The sequence below is a fragment of the Rhincodon typus genome, chromosome 26 (assembly GCF_021869965.1).
Source record: "Rhincodon typus isolate 14 chromosome 26, sRhiTyp1.1, whole genome shotgun sequence".
NCBI lineage: Eukaryota > Metazoa > Chordata > Chondrichthyes > Orectolobiformes > Rhincodontidae > Rhincodon > Rhincodon typus.
The window spans coordinates 8,770,961-8,783,219 of NC_063357.1; the positions used below are offsets into that span (position 1 = coordinate 8,770,961).

Here is a 12,259-nt window from a genome sequence, read left to right on the forward strand (position 1 = left end):
GTTCGATGATCATACTGAATGGCCTATTCCTGCCCCTATTTTGTATGTTTCTAAGAAAAAAAAAAGTCAGAGCAGGTGGATGATTGAAGAGATAGAGTTCTTAGGGCTACAGTTTGTAGTTTGTTTAAGAACTGAATAGATTAAGCTTCTCCTAGAAACCTGACATATAAAAATAAAAAGCACAAAAATAATCACTTCTGTACAAAATAAAGTTCATAAGGGATCAAAGGAAGTGGCAACGGGGGACTGAGCTGCCATGATTAGATTGGATGGCGGAGCAGGCTCAAAGGGCTGACTGGCCTCCTCCAGCTCCCATTTTGTATGTTTTCCCATGATTGGCACTCAGAACAGCTTAAAGGGAAGGTTTGTGGGCAGTGTTCCTGCCCCTCTCAGACAGAAGCCATGGACCTGGTGGCCAAGGAAGGTGCATTTATAAAGACGTTCAACAGTATCAACCTGAAAATTCTTCACACGCCAGACGGTTAAGGGGAGAGTGAGACTTCCTGGTCAGTCAGGTAATGGAGCTCCTACCATCACTATCCATGGTGCTGGACTACAATGTACATGTGAAAGTGCGTGTTGCCTCAGTAACCCAGACTAACAGCGTGAATGATAACACAGCCCAGCCCCAGAGTCTGTACATCGCACAGCTGGAATATGAAATGCATTGGAACAGTCTACTGCTGCCTAAGGGCACAATGTAAACGCAAGCTGCTAAATCCATTTACAACACAGGGTGCATATTTAAAAATATCCCATTGCAAACATAGCCAGAGGGATTTCCCAGGGGCAAAGGTTAATGAAAAATACATGAAGATCTTTTAAGAAGTGTACCAGGTATCATCGAAAAGGCCAATGGCAGCTTTTGAAAAGCAAAGCAATTATGCCCAACAAATAAGAAACAAGGAAGAAGCCATTCAGCCCCTCAGGCCTGCTCCACCATTCAATAAGATCATGCTGATCACTTTCCCGCACTGCCCCATTACGTCCAATACTCCAAAATCTATCGATCTCTGACTTGAATGTTACCAATGATCGAGCATCCACAGTCCCCTGAGGATAAGAATGTCAAAAAATCCACAATCCTCAGTGTAGACGTCGCTCCTGAAACGGCTTGCTCCTTACCTGAGATCATGAGCCCTTCGTTCTGGTCTCTCTTTCAGCCTGAGGGGAAACAGACTCTCAGCATCTGGATAGTCACATTCTCTAACAAGTTCCAATGAGATCGCCTGGCGTTTCTTCAAACCCTATAGCAATCTCTCCTCAGGGGAGTATGTTTTCATTCCAGAGCCACCTCTGGACAGGATCTCAATGGGGAGGAAAGGGAATCCTTCACAGGTAAGAATAAAACATCACCAAACAATACACCAAAAGAAAACAGGGAAGCCATTTGGCCCATTGAGCAAGTTCCAACTGTTCCCACTTCTCTTTATTGTTCAATTATTAGCAATATCTCTTGGGTTCATAATTTGAATGGGTAGGGTTGAAATTGATGGAAATTTTGAAGGGTCACCAGACCTGAAACGTTAACTCTGTTTTTTCCTTCACAGATGCTGCCAGACCTGCTGGGCTTTTCCAGCAATTTCTGTTTTTGTTCTTGAAATTGGTAGAGCTGTGTTGCATCTTCAGTAAAAAGCTCAGCGGGCCAGCAGGCTCTGGTCTCGGAGGTACCAGTCATAAAACTCTCTAGCACTCACAGGCTAGAGATAATGAGGAAAAGCAACACACCAAACAAAATTAAATTGGGTTTGTGCTTTGACAAACAGCTCAGGTAATAGGAGCATGTGAGTCAACTCGCTTTGTGCTTTGAGTGAGGTTTTGACAAGTTGATTGCAACAAGCTTTATTTATAGCCCTCTAAATCCATGTTTGCCTCAGCCAGGATGTGGACAGAACCTGCAGTGATCCTGTTCATGAGACTGGAACTTCTTAACAAAGCAAAGATTTAACAAGGGGATGCTCTGTGACAGGTTGAGCTCCTGGCCTTCGACTGCAGCCTGTTGCTACGGCAATGATGTCACAGCACGCCAAGTTTCATTGTAAATGCAGCCAACACAAATTTTACTGAAAACTATAATCATTACCGCGGACGATTATGTTGTAATTACAGTACAGGAGCTAGCCCGAACCGGTACTGCTACTCTACACAAGTTCCCTTCCCTACTCCTCCATCCTATCACCCGCTCAATCAGAAACCCTTACACCCTGTTCTTCCTCCGCTGTTTATCCAGCCTGGCCTTAAGCGCACTTACATTGTTTGCTGCAGCTCCCACAGCGCCATTACTCTGGGCTGGACCCAGGTGGAAGCAAAGTCTGCAGGCAGGATGCCAGCATTTTGAGAGCAACGCCAACAAAATGAAGAGGAAATGGAAGAGTGATGGAAAGAAAATGGCATGACCTGAAGGCATGTCACACGAGCGAATATCATTGCACATGGCAACAGGTGCTATAAAAGTTATAGCTCCATCAGCCATCAAGCATTTACAGTGGTTATCCCAAAGCTGAGTGAAGATCAGCCACATGCCTAACAGTTGAATGGTTTCCTGATTGGATACCAAAAAACAGAGTATAGAGTATCTAAATTGGACTAAGTGTAACAGAAAGTAAAATGAATGAAAATCAATTTAGAGCCACTGCAGGGAATACTAGACTTACTGCATGTGCCAGGGCACAAAAACCGGAGAAACTCAGCAGGTCTGGCAGCAACTGGAGAGAGAAACAGAGTTAGGTTTCTCCAGAGTTTCTCCAGCACTTTCTGTTTTTGTTTGTGTCAAATTTCCAGCATCTGCAGTCCTTTTATGTTATTTTAGGGAGCTCCAAACAATCGGTAGCAATGGGGACAGCTACATTGCGCTGTACTGCAGTTTGACAAATCAGAGTGCCACATTGTTGGGGAATGCCCAGCTAACCTGCCTTGTTACTGATGCTGGTCTCTTTGAGAGTATATTTTCTCCCCACAATCTTAGTCTCTATCTTACTCTAACGCTGCACTGCCAACTGCACCAGGGAGTGGAGGTTCCCTGTTAGTCTCCTGCAATCCTTCTCTCTCTCTCTGTCTCTCTTCTCCAGGATGGTTAAATCATTAATGAGCTGTGCACCATGAGATGCTGCAGCAGGGTATCAGAAATGGCCAGGCAGCTTTTCTTAATGATGTCAAACTTAACAACTTCTGCAAATTTCACTTTCGCAGAACTGTCCTTGAGCTTGGTCTGAGAGTTTGGAAGTACACATTACAAAGTCAAGTTGCTCAAAGTTTATGCAGTGTGTGGCTCACATTGACAACTGCTGAAGGTAACAAAGCGATGTGACTTTAAAGTGCATCAAAGTGTTAGTTGATATTTTCCACGTGGCTTTGGTAACCATCGACAGAATCGGTGTGATGGGCATGTTAAGCAGGATATGGACCACTTCTTTTCCAATACAATGTCTCTCTTTCATCTTCCAAAGCGTGTGAGCCCCATTAGCATTCTTTTCTAACGGGCAGCCCTGTGTGTCTGGACACGCCTCCATTGTTAGCGTGGGTTTCTCGGAGAGAAATGCCGACCAATGGGAGAGTAGACGGATGCACGTCATGAGGACTTCTATCCAGGAGGCCAGTATTCTGTCACCAAGTCACCCTTTATTCACACGTGGAGAGTCCCTGACACTGATCCAGCTCCCTCAGAGCCAGCTCTCAGAGTGAGCAGAACCTCTGACACTCCTTGTTTATATCTGTCAGCCAGGGCTCCCTGATTAGACCAAATTAACAATCCCAATCAGGGAACTCATATTCTATGAGGTCCACCTGGCTGACTTGTTCCAATCGCTACATCCCTCCCCCTGAGTGTAAAAACACAGGCCAATTCTTTTTGTTGTAGCTTCTCCTGGAGTGCTTTAGCACCGGGGCCAGGTTCCTCTGACTCTGATATGGGCGGCATGTAACTCACAGTAGCTCCTCTCTTGCGTCCAGAGCATCGTCCAAGAAGTTCATGCTCCTCTTCAGGCAGCAAATCCAATGAGGCAGCAACATCCGCCGTGTCTATCTCAGATTTCAAGATATCTTCAATGCTCAATAGGGAGAACCTACAGGCATTGGAACAATCAGAAAGGCAGTCAGCAAGCTGGGCTTTATACATCACTAGACCTGACCTTGCATCCACCATGTCTCTCACCCACAATGGGCCATTCCCATGGTTCCTACACCAAACTTCGTCCCCCAAATGAACTGTCTCTCCCGTTTCACGGAATCTTGTATCCGAAATTGATGCTCCTGATGTCGTTTCACCCTCTCCCCACCAGGTCCAGGAAGATCAGGTTTAACCTGGTGTGGAGTCCTCTCCCCATGAGCAACTCCGCTGGAGCTATCTCTGTAGTTGCACGAGAGGTGGTCTGATAATCAAACAGGAACCAGGACATGTTGGTACCTAGTGAAGCTGTAGGCTGTTTCTTTATGCCTGCCTTAAAAGTTTGGACCACTCTTTCCGCAGACCTTTGAATGATAGACGGTATGGAGCTGTCCTTGTTTGATGAATACCATTCGACTTTAGGAAATACTCAAACTCCCTGCTGGTACACGATGGCCCGTTATCTGTGACCAATACTTCTGGGAGACGGTGTATTGCGAAAGAAGCGCACAATTTTTCTATTGTCGTCCCCGTATTTGACGAGTGAACTCTGTGCGTATCCAGCCACCTTGCGTGGGCATCCACGATGACTAAGAACATTGAGCCCATGAAAGGACCGGAATCCAAGGTTTACCCAGCCATTCCCACGAACTTGTGGGGGAACTGCTGCCTGTAACTTTTGAGTTTGTCCTCGGGGTTTTGCTGTGGGTGGACCTACAGCCCCTCTGTTCAGGACATGTCCTGACTGAGACTATGCAATTGACTTCCCTCAAGTGGTGTTCCCCAAGCTCAGTTGGACTGGCAGGATGTCCATTTCCATCGGAATACTCTGCAACTCACATGCTCCACTTGCCGCATTTTCCAATGATAGAGCCAGTTGTAGTGCCTGTTTGAAGTCCAGTTGAGCTCCAGCTAGTAGGCACTTTTGCATGTTTACATCATCAATCCCACATACTAAACTGTCTCTCAGCATCTCATTAAGGATTAAATCAAAGTCACATGCCTCTGCCAGTTGTCTTTAACTAGTCAAAAATCCTGATACATATTTCTCGAATTGCTGAGTAAAACCAAAAGCACCTCAGAATTAGAGGAGGATTGGGGTCGTAATATTCATTAACTAAATCCATCAACTCACATCTGGTGCCTCAAAGAAACTCAGGGTCCTAATAACTGAAAAAGCTGCGGGTCCACAAGGAGAATTACTCGTTGCTTTTCATCTGCCCCAATGTCATTTGCCCAGAAAAGAATAACGCATTCTTTCCACAAGATGGGCCCAATCTTCAATGGCAGGATTGAATGAGTCAAGCTTCCCAAACAAAAGCATGATGCCAGAAATGCCTTCCGCAACTCAAAGATGACAGCTGCAAGCGAAATTCTTCAGGAGCAGGTTTTTCTTTCATCGCCAATGAACTAATTCCACAGAGGCCCATCTCAAAGTCTCCCTTTATTTACATGCAGAAAGCCCCTGACACTGCTCCAGTTCCCTCATAGCCAGCTCTCAGAGTGAACAGAACCCCTGATGCTCCTGTTTACATCTGTCAGCCAGGGCTCCCTGATTGGACCAGATTAACAGCTCCAATCAGGGACTTCATATCGCATGAGGTCCACTTGGCTGGCCTTGTTACAATCAGTACACTATCCTTACAAGGATATGGGCCGGGTGAAGTCTACATGTGAGTGCCATCTCACCTCCTGAACTCTTGGCTATGAAAATAGAATCTTTAATTCCAACAGCAAGGACCCAGTCATTGAGTATGTTCAAAGCAGAGATTGATAGATCTTTTGAAAAGTAAAGAAACTAAAGGATTGGTAGGTGGGTAGGGCAGGAAATTGGAAGCCTAATATCATCTGTGTCCTAACTGAATGTTGGAACAGGTTGGAGGGGCTGAATAGCCAACCCCTGCTCCTATTTCCCACATTTTTATAATGTCCAGCTCAGTAGCAGCTAGCCTCAGGGCAAACAGAGTGAGTATTGGAATGGAATCTATTGCCAGCCTGGAGACAGAGCTCCGTGCTCAAGCTCTTTGGGAGGTGGTGTTCCCACTCCACAGTCCAAGAGATCTGAGGACCTCCCTTTACACCTTTCTGGGGGACAAGGAGGGCACTCATTGGAGGAAAGCTAAAAGCTTCGTGCCCAATCAGGAACAATTTCTGGGTCCAGAAACCGCCTGCCTCATGCCCCACTGTCGTCATCTTCTTCAGACACATTTCATTTCCTATTTTCAGTCTGCCATAAGGTCGCAGATGAAAAACCCCAAACCAACCAGGAGAAAGTTTTCTCATTTGCACCATTTAATGCTGTTGGCAGTCAGGTCCCTCATTGCCTTTGTGCTGCAGAATTTACAGCCAAATACTCAGGCGAGGCTGTTGCAAACAGCACCTGGAAGATTGCTTTGATCTTATCCAGGCTGAGAGCCCTACGACGAGACAGAATCCTAATAGATAGGACAAGCCTGCTCCTCTCATTAAGGCTACACTTTACTGTGTATCTTGGTTGCTAAGTTACATTGACAAAGCACCTGGAATGTTTTAATTGCTAATAACGCTGCAATTGGCTTTCCCAGTACAGTGAAAATCAACGGTGGGCTTCATGTCAGAAACCAAGCACTGTCATACAGAGCTTTGTTTTGAGTGGCAGGGGTGGGGAGTGGGGGGAGATGGAGGAATGTGGAGTGGCTGGGAGTCACACATCAGGGACTGCACGTTTGACAGGGTGACCCCGTCGAGAGTAAAGGAAGAGCCCATAGCAGCAGCGCTGACTCTTACCTCTGCTTCTCTGTCTGTCCTGCCTCTCTTGTCCGAGCAGGAGGTGGCTAGCTGAACTGTCACGCCCTCCCTGGAAACTATCGGCAACCCCAGTGCCTGAATCGGAGTGCTCTGAAAGAACACCCAGGTTGGGTGTTGATGGAATGAGGACCTCCAGAGGAGGGAACACCACCACCTTCAAGGATGTGTGACAGAACGTTCAGCAAAGTGGTATCCTCCACCCCCCACCCCACTCTCCACCACCTCCTTGAAATTCTCCAGCCCTTATACAAAATTGGCCTCAAAACCTGAAACTTGACCTCCCTCGATTAGCAACTAGGTGTAACTGTCCACATCCTAGAGATCTGGAACACTTAAAGAGCCCACAGGACAGCAAACTCCACAAGGACACAAGCCCCTCCATCCTGCCCTGCCTATCGAAAAGATCTGATTGGGGCACTTAACTGCAGTTTCCTGTTTGTCACTCATAACCCGTGACTCACTTGTCCATCAAAAATCTAACTCGGTTCTGGACACATTCAACAATACACTGCTCTGTAGAAAAAATAGTTCCACAGTCGATCAATGCCCTCAGAGAACAAATACTTCCTCATCTCTTTAGAGAGATTCCTAATTTTTAAACGGTGCATCCGAGTTGTAACCTATCGATGGTGAAGGTAAGTCTTAGACATGGGGCAGAGGGTCCCTTTAAGTGGGTGACACATGGTTTTAGAGCAAAGAACAAAGAAAATTACAGCACAGGAACAGGCCCTTCGGCCCTCCAAGCCTGCACCGACATGCTGCCCGTCGCAACTAAAACCCCCTACCCTTCCGGGGACCGTATCCCTCTATTCCCATCCTATTCATGTATTTGTCAAGACGCCCTTTAAAAGTCACTATAGTGTCTGCTTCCACTACCTCCCCCGGCAGTGAGTTCCAGGCACCCACCACCCTCTGTCTCCATGTTTTCAGGGAGCAGGAAATTGGAACTGCCCTCAGAAAGGTCCTTCTTGTCCAAGTACCCAACCCTACATTCAGTCACTTCTTCACCGTTATATTAATTCCCATGGTTTGCTCCCCACTACACGCTCTCCTATTCCACATGGAATACTCCCAACAAAGGAGAACTTGCCGAAATCCCGGAAAGAGGTGGAAATGTCCATCTGGTAGAACAGCATCGCAACCAGGCATGGCTGTGCATGGAGGGCAGCTATACTGAGACTGACCAACGGCAGCTCTCTCTGAACGGGGCCATGGAAGCATCACTTTACACGGGCTGGGGATTGGCCAATCTGTCAACATTTCACTGCTCCTTTTGAAGGAACTAGAACTGACTGCAGATTTATAATCAGCAGGATGTTTCGCCTTCATGGGAGAATCTAGGACCGCCAATTTGAGACTGAGATGAGGAGGAATTTCTTCTCTCAGAGGGCTGAGTGCCTTTGGAACTCCTTGCCACAGAGAGCTGCGGGGGCAGAGTTCTTGTGTGTATTTAAGACTGAGATGGAGAGATTCCTGACCAGTCGGGGGAATCAAGGGTTATAGGTAAAGGGCAGGAAAATGGATGTGAGGAATGTCAGATCAGCCATGATCCTATTGAATGGGGGAGAAGGTTCAAGGGGCTGAATGGCCTACTCCTGTTCCTATTTCTTATGGTCTTAAAGGAACTGAGGGATATGGGGAACAGACAGGAAAGTGGAGTTAAGGCCACAGTCAGATCCAAGTAAACCTTTGTTGCCCCCAACCCCCCTCCAGAGCCAGAACATCCTTCCTCAGATACGGAGACCAAATCTGCACACAATACATATGTGGCCTCACCAAAAGCACACCCCTAATTGATCCAAAGGTCAGTACACACCCAATTTCCTTTTCTACTGACTAAAGGGTCAAAGGTCAATTTAACAGCCACTATCTTATTGAACATTGGAGCAGGATCGAGGGGCCGAATGGCCAACTCCTGCTCCGACCTCCTGTGTAAGTGAAGAAAAATGTGTAAAGACAAGGAAGAGAATTCATAGAATCCCTACAGTGTGGAAACAGGCCCTTCGGCCAAACAAGTCCACACCGACCCACAGAGCATCCCACCCAGACCCATCCCCTACAACCCACCTAATCTACATATCCCTGAACACTATGTGCAATTTAGCATGGCCAATCCACCTAGCCTGCACACCTTTGGACTGTGGGAGGAAACCAGAGCACCCGGGGAGGGAACTCACGCAGACACAGGGAGAATGTGCAAACTCCCACAGACAGTCGCCCGAGGGTAGGATTGAACAAAGGTCTCTGGTGCTATGAGGCAGCAGTGCTAACCACTGAGCCACTGTGTCAGCCCAAAGAAATTGGGATTGAGAAGGGAGCTGGTTCCTGCTGTAACACAGTGGCAGGATATTACAGGGTAACGAGGTTTCTCCCATTCAATAAACTAGCCCTTTCAGTTTCGAAGATTCTCTGCAGTCAAGTGAATTTTCAGTTCAGCCTTGATATGTCTTTCCATCACAGAGTCTGGCAGCGTTTGAGGAGGGAGCTGAACATGAGTCTTTTAAAGCTCTCTCAAAGATCTAGAGACATGCACACAGATCATTGGAAAACGAAATACATCTACTCATCACTCACAATGTCTGTATCTCCATTCATAGCTGTCACTGGGTTCATTTTGTGCATCAGATCCAACTCACTACAGCCCTCACTGCATATGACCTGATACACTTCCACACTGCCTGATTATCTGCTGACAGGTAACAGGAGCTGGGGCTGGGGTCAGAAGCAGTGAGGAGAGGGGCTACATCTGCCCCTTACCCTTTCATCAGTTAGTCAGAAAGAGATCTCTACCCACTGCCCCCCCATCCCCCCAACCCCACCTGCCCATTTAGACTCTCTTCCATCTGCACGTGTCCCCCTCCAAGAGAATACCTGCCTTATGGAAGGGGTACAGACCACAAAATCCTGAGATGGCTGAGTGAGGGAAAAGATCACAGCACGACAGAGAATGTGTGCAACTGGAAATGTAATGTACAGCAACAAAAAAAACAAATAGGGAGAGAAATCAGAGCGATCCAGAAAATGAGGGGAGGGGGTGATACAGAACAGAGAGGGTGAGGGGTGACAGGGAGGCAGAGGGGAGGTTACAGGGAGGGGTGGGAGGGAACAGAGAGGGGGAGGGGAAATAGCATAGAGAGGGGGAGGGGAGGTAACAGAGAGAGGGAGAGAGGTAACAGTCAGGGGGAAGGAGGGAACAGAGAGTCGGGGGTGTAACAGAGAGGGGGTGAAACAGCACAGAAAGGGCGAGGGGAGGTAACAGAGAGCAGGAGGGAGGTAACAGAGAGTCGGAAGGGTAACAGGGAGGGGGAGGGGAAACAGCACGGAGAGGGGAAGGGGTAACAGATGGCAGGAAAGGGGTGCTAAGAGACTGTGGGACATGACAGAGAGTGGAGGTAACAGAGAGAAAAGAGAAATGGTAGAGAGCTGGGAGGGCAACATAGAATGGAAAGGGGGAGCAGAAACTGGGGTGGGGCAGGAAGGAATGTGAGGGGGCAGCAGAGCTTGGTGGGGGGAGGGGAATGGCAGAGAGCAGGGGACAGGGGAGGGGCAGAGGCCGAGGGTGGGCAGAGAGCAGGGGGAACAGCAGAGAGTGGGAGAAGAGTACCACAGTCAGTGTGGACACTGAGCAGGCAGATTGATGGGGGCAGGGTGAAGTTTGAACTGTAACTGAGATTGTGGGGGGGGGCAGCAAGAGACCATGAGAGCCACAGAAAATTCAGGGTGCAGTGTGTGAGAGAGTGGGGGAACACGTTAACACCCTTTAGAAACCTGCCCATCAGTCTGGCTATTGAGTGGGGAAGGGGACATCACATGGAGTGTGATCAGCGCTGACTGTGTGCATTCCCCCAGAATACAGGCCACCATAAGCTAGCATTGAGGATTCTGCACAATGCCCTGAAAAGCCTTTCTGACCTGCACAACACCTCAAACGCAGAGGGAAGCAGCTCCCGAGAGTATGGCTGATAGGTCTAATACAGTAACTACCTGCTGCACTCATAATTGCTTTAACTTTGCCATCAACATTCAGCAGGGAACCCCAAACTGGGCATTTTCTAATTGCTTCATTGAATACATTCAGCTTGCAATTAAAAAAGAATCACATCAAACAATGTCCTCCTTTCAAAAACAACATATGGTCACATCCTTTCCAGCTAAAGCTGGAAAGACTAAGCTCCTATTTTTATTATCCACAGTACACACTGGAGACCACACGGTTTGGCTCTGACTGGGCCCAAGGGCTGTGATGTTATCAGCAGGCACTGGATGAAGCTACTATGTTCTGCCCAATAGCAATGAACAGCTCATTTTAACATACAGCCTCGCTCTGTTTGTGTGTGTGTGTGTGTGTGGGTGTGTGTGTGTGTCTGCGTGTGGATGTGTGTGCGCGCGTGTGGGTCTGTGTGTGTGTGTGTGTAGGTGTGTGGCTGTGTTTCTGTGTGTATGGGTATGTGGGTGTATGCATAGGTGTGCGTGTGTGTGTGTGTGCGTGTCTGTGTGCGTGTGTCAGTGTGAGTAAGTGTGTGTGTGTGTGTGTGTGTGTGTGTGAGTGTGTGTCTGTGTGTCCATGTGCGTGTGGGTCTGTGTCTGTGTGGATGTGTGTGTGTGTGTGTGGATGTGTGTGTGTCTGTGTGTGCGTGTGCGTGTGGGTCTGTGTGTGCATGTGTGTGTGTGAGTAAGTGTGTGTGTGTGTGTGAGAGAGAGGGAGTAAGTGTGTGCATGTGTGCGTGTGTGAGAGTAAGTGTGTGCGTGTGTGTGTGGATGTGTGGGGAGGAGTGGAGTGGGGGAGCGGGGAATGAATCAGGAATGAACAGGAGGACACGAGCCCATGGAACCTCGAGGTCGACATTTCAGCAGATGCAGGGTCCAATATGGGGCATGTATAGATTCAGCTTGTAGTTCCCATCTTTCGATTTACTAAAGTAATTTTTTCTTTAACTTTACAATTCCACAAAAGATATTAAGCACAAACAGAGACGTCCCATTTGACGCCTCTGAAGATATCTCTGCCTGGAGCTAGCTTCAAATCCAACTATATCCAAATCTGTTAATAAAAGCAGGATCCACATCTCTTCTAAAACCAGAAGTCTGGAAACCAAACACTTTGTGATTGCAGGAGATGGGGATATTTTGAAAGATTCCAGTTTCCAAGCTGGTGGGAGAGTGGAGTCCTAGGTTTCCGTATCTAAACAGAGCGACCAAATCTCAGGGACAGCACAGGACAACAGAAGGAGGGGCAACCCAGAGAGGGTGAATGGGATCTGGGGGTGACCTTTCCCAGGGAGTGGGAGTGGGGTCTGGGGGTAACCTGTCCCAGGGAGTGGGAGTGGGGTCTGGGGGTAACCTGTCCCAGGGAGTGGGAGTGGGGTCTGG

General features: G+C 47.8%; 1 protein-coding gene across 5 annotated transcripts in view; it reads right to left on the bottom strand.

The window, feature by feature from the left end:
• Positions 1 to 12,259, bottom strand: part of LOC109922848 (RNA-binding protein Musashi homolog 2-like) — a 295,031-nt gene that overhangs the window by 183,614 nt on the left and 99,158 nt on the right. The gene's annotated exons all lie outside the window — the stretch shown is intronic.